We start from the raw sequence: 4,633 nt of genomic DNA, 5'->3' as shown, positions 1-4,633 counted from the left end.
AAAGCTCGGGAACACAATCAAGAAAAACTATTCTTAGTTCATCTTTGAGATGTGACACAACTGTCTCTGTATCTACGTGAATAAATATTCCCACTTGTTTTAGCTGCCCTATTGTGCTTTCGGAGATTTTGTTCCAAATAGTTGGATTAGATGAAATTTAGGGTTTCACAAAAATTTCTCTATGTTCTGAGCAATGTACCTCAAGTTCCGCCACATGTCTAACGATAAACCGAAGAAACAGCAACAGACTTAAACGTTAGGACAAATTTAATAACTGAAACTGTTGCAAATAAAAGCCGATTTGTCTTGGCTGTTTCCGTAGTGTAGTGGTTATCACGTGCGCCTCACACGCGCAAGGTCCCCGGTTCGATCCCGGGCGGAAACATAATTTTTATTTTTTTATTTGTAGTTAGTAAGGATTCCACCGATAAGTACCTACGATCATCGGAAAGGAACAAATAAAATAAGCAACTAAAGTTATTCATTTATGGCGTAAAACGTAACAACATTTACACATGTGCAAGCAATTTCCTTTCTTGCATAGTAATGTGAAACAACTAAGAAGATGCATGTACAGTATGTTTCAAAATGACACATACAGACTTCGAGGGATATATAAGGTGTTTTGAGCGAACAAAATTAGAATCGGAATCCGAGTGCAGAAACGCATTCAGTGACGCTACAGAGCGTAGAAGTCTGTACGAGGTCTGTTCAGAAAATTCCGTCCACAAAATTTTTCTTCCCTTATCTTCTACTTATTGTGCAGGGTCTCCTTCGAAAAACTCTCCCCTACAATTGATACGCCGCTGCCAACGCCGTTACCCCTTCTGTAAGCAGTCTTGGTAAGCCTCATGGTGGATCGTGCGAAGCGCCATCCGTGAGTTTTCTTCTATCTCGTCTATCGTTGCAGGTCATCGTCCTTTCAACGGTGCTCTCAACTTTGGAAATAAAAGGAAGTCCGCACGGGTAGCCACGCGAGTCCGCACGGGTAGCCACGCGCCAACAGGGATGAATGTGCGGGTGCGTTGTCGTGATGAAAGATCCATGAACTGTCTCGCCACACTTGAAGCCGTTTCCTTCTCACATTTTCTAGCAGGCGTCGCAACACGTCCCTATAGTACCATCGATTAACTGTCGTTGTGGCACGAATTCATAATGAACTAATCTTCCAAAGTCAAAGAAAACTATCAGCATGGTTTTGACATTTGACCTGACCTGTCGAGCTTTTTTTAGTCTTGGAGAACCATTCCCGACCTATTCTGAAGATTTAAGATTGGTCCTAAAATCATGACTCACGTCTCATCGCTAGTTATGATTCTCTTAAGAAACATCTCGGTCTCGTTTGCGCGGGTGCCTTGACTCGTTAGCCGTGGGACGAACTTCGCGGCGATACAACGTATTCTAAGACGCTGTTTCATGGCACGATCCAAGTGCATGTTACATTGTTGTTCTGCAGTGTCTCGGACGGTCAGTGTTCGACTGACAAGCACAATTTAGTTGACGTTTCTGGTATGAGCGTCGTCGGTAGACGTCGAAGGGCGTCCTGAACGAGAGTCATCTTTAACTTCCATTCGGCCATTGTTAAGGCCGGTATTACACTATCAAATTTCTTTGTCAAAGATTTGATCAAAGATGTGATCCAATATTCCGTCCAATATATTTGACAAAGATCTTTGACGTAGCGCTAGAAGGGGTATTACACTGTCATCAAATTTTTCGTCAAAGTTCAAGATGGCTGACAACAACTTGTTATTAACCGCGGAAGTGGGAGGAGCACACCACAGAACTGCAGAAAGGCCTTCACAAATCTGTATTTCCAATTCGAGTGTTAGCAGACATAGGCAACATAAAAATGCAAAAGCTTGCATACTTTGCCTACTTTCATTCCATAATGTCTATGGGATAATATTTTGGGGTAAATCTTGAAGTCAAACAAAAGTTTTCAGAGTCCAAAAGCGTGTAATACGTATTATTTGTGGAGTAAATTGACGGACGTCCTACAGAAACCTCTTCAAAGAACTGGATATACTAACTACTGCCTCTCAGTATATTTACTTCTTTCTGAAATTTGTCGTAAATAATATATCTCATTTTCCAACAAACAACTCAGTTCATATATACAAGACCAGGAACAAAAACGATCTGCACAAGGACTTAAAAGCACTTACTTTAGTTCAAAAAGGGGTCCACTACTCAGGAACACTCATCTTCAATAATTTGACAGGAAACATAAAAAATGTAGTTAGAAATAAAAATCAGTTTATAAGGAGCCTGAAAGACTTACTACTGGCCAACTCCTTCTACTGCATTGGCGAAATTTTTAATAGAAACAAATGATGTATTGTATTTATTCATACTATTAGTATTGTTATTTCAGCTTAAAAAAAATCGACATGGTCCACATCCACGAGGATCTCCTCAGCACGGATCTATGGAACGAAAAACTAATCTAATCTGGGTGAAGCCGTGGGTTTTACGACGACACGATAAAAGCATTCAACAAAACTTGTTACGTGAGCTTACACTGGAAGACGTCAAGTCGTACATCAATTACTTAAGAATGGATGAGCATACATTTCTGTATGTGCTCAATGAAGTGTATCGTCATATCACAAAGCACAATATTCACTTAAGAACTGCTACATCTTCAGAAGACAGGCTCACTGTAACACTCCGATTCCTTGCTACAGGAGAGGGGTATGTTAGGTTAGGTTAGGTTAGGTTAGGTCAGGTCTCCAATCTTCTTAATCTATTTTTGTATTCAGGTTGCCTCACGTTGTAAAGCGCCTCATCAGCTTCAGACATCTCTATTAATTTTGTAGTTGTCGGCACACACCAATTGTATTTACCGGCAATGGTTGTAAAAATACTACAGACGACAGAACGCTGCAGCGATGCTAGCGCTCCATGTGGTAACATGTCACATTGCAGTGAACAGAAGACAAGCGGTTTCTTTGATCAAATATACAGCGAGGCCCTAGATTTGATCAAATGTTGGACGACATTTGACAAAGTCCCTATTACACTATCAAATATCTTTGACAAAGATATTGGACAAAGAAATTTGATAGTGTAATACCGGCCTAAGCCATATTAACCATTCGCAACACCGAGTGCGGTATAAGCACTCATCACCGTAGGCTTCCCGCATCACTTGGAGTATCTCTGTAAAGGTTTACTCGAGTAATGCAAAGCAGACGCGTTTCTCCTCTCACTCTGCCCTCTCAAAATTCACGAACCGTGCGATACAACGCTCTACTCAATACAGCACTAATCAATGTCTAACAGACATACAACAACGAAACTTCCGGTAGTTAGACAGGCGTGTGCAGGGATGCCAACCGCATTTCGCTCCAACACACCATTGGCGCTAAATTACACGAGGCCATTGGGATCCAGCACGGCTTTCCGTATTACTCTCCTGAACCCACCGATTCCATATTCTGCTAACAGTCACTGGATCTCGACCAACGCGAGCAGCAATGTCACGATACGATAAACCGCAATCGCGATAGGCTACAATCCGACCTATATCAAATGTCGGGAACGCGATGGTACGCATTTCTCCTCCTTGCACGAGGCATCACAACAACGTTTCACCAGGTAACGCCGGTCAACTGCTGTTTGTGTATGAGAAATTGGTTGGAAACTTTCCTCATGTCAGCGCGTTGTAGGTGTCGCCACCGGCGCCAACCTTGTGTGAATGCTCTGAAAAGCTAATCATTTGCATATGACAGCATCTTCTTCCTGTCGGTTAAATTTCGCGTCTGTAGCACGTCAACTGGTATACCAATTATAATGGCCAGTAGTGTACTTAAGGCAGATGTCTGTCTGTTGTAGATACCCACTATTTATGAGTTTTTTAGTGCCTATTCGTGACCGTTGCTGCTCCCGTTTGGGGGTCCATGCCGAGCCTGTTTTGGAAACAGCTGAGTGAGCGGGAGTCCGCTTCTGGGCGTAGTTTGTTGAATCCCACGAGGTTGCTCGATCACATGAGATTTTATATTTTATATCCTACGTTGTAGAGTGACTGCCATTTACGTAACGTGGTTGTGTGCCATGGTATCTGATTTGTTGTTGTCTGCTACATTTCCTCGTTAAATTTTAATAAATTGCTCTTCAGGTTGATCATAGGTTTGAGTAAATAATTTTAACTCATTTCACTAAACATGTAATAGGCCATAAGTGCCGTGGTTTATGAATTTTTAAATTTTGAAGTAACTTGCTCTCACCCGAATGGTAATTTTAAAAGTGTGTTGATGGTTGATTTGTTATTTGTCTTGTTTAAATGTGCGAAATAAATATTCAGTGCGACTGTCGATGATGATTGCCGGCCTGCCGGCCGAGGTGGCCGAGCGGTTCTAGGCGCTACAGTCTGGAACCCCGCGACTTCTACGGTCGCAGGTTTGCATCGTGCCTCGGGCATGGGTGTGTGTGATGTCCTTATGTTAGTTAGGTTTAAGTAGTTCTAAGTTCTAGGGGACCGATGACCTCAGGAGTTGTCCCATAGTGCTCAGAACCATTTGAACCATTTTTCATGATTGCTTGGTCCAGTCCTACCACCCCACAGCCGACAGTGCTGAGCTTGTGTCATTGTGTAAAAGTTGAATTCCATACTGTGCTGACACATCAA

The 4,633-nt window shown here is 42.3% G+C and overlaps 1 non-coding gene across 1 annotated transcript; it reads left to right on the top strand.

The window, feature by feature from the left end:
- The first annotated feature begins 312 nt into the window (after positions 1-312).
- Positions 313-385, top strand: Trnav-cac (transfer RNA valine (anticodon CAC)). Its single transcript has one exon. It is a non-coding gene; the product is annotated as a tRNA-Val (tRNA).
- Positions 386-4,633: the final 4,248 nt, after the last annotated feature.

The sequence above is a fragment of the Schistocerca serialis genome, chromosome 12 (assembly GCF_023864345.2).
Source record: "Schistocerca serialis cubense isolate TAMUIC-IGC-003099 chromosome 12, iqSchSeri2.2, whole genome shotgun sequence".
NCBI lineage: Eukaryota > Metazoa > Arthropoda > Insecta > Orthoptera > Acrididae > Schistocerca > Schistocerca serialis.
The sequence above is the reverse complement of the archived record's forward strand: the minus strand, read 5'-3'. Positions and strand labels throughout refer to the sequence as shown.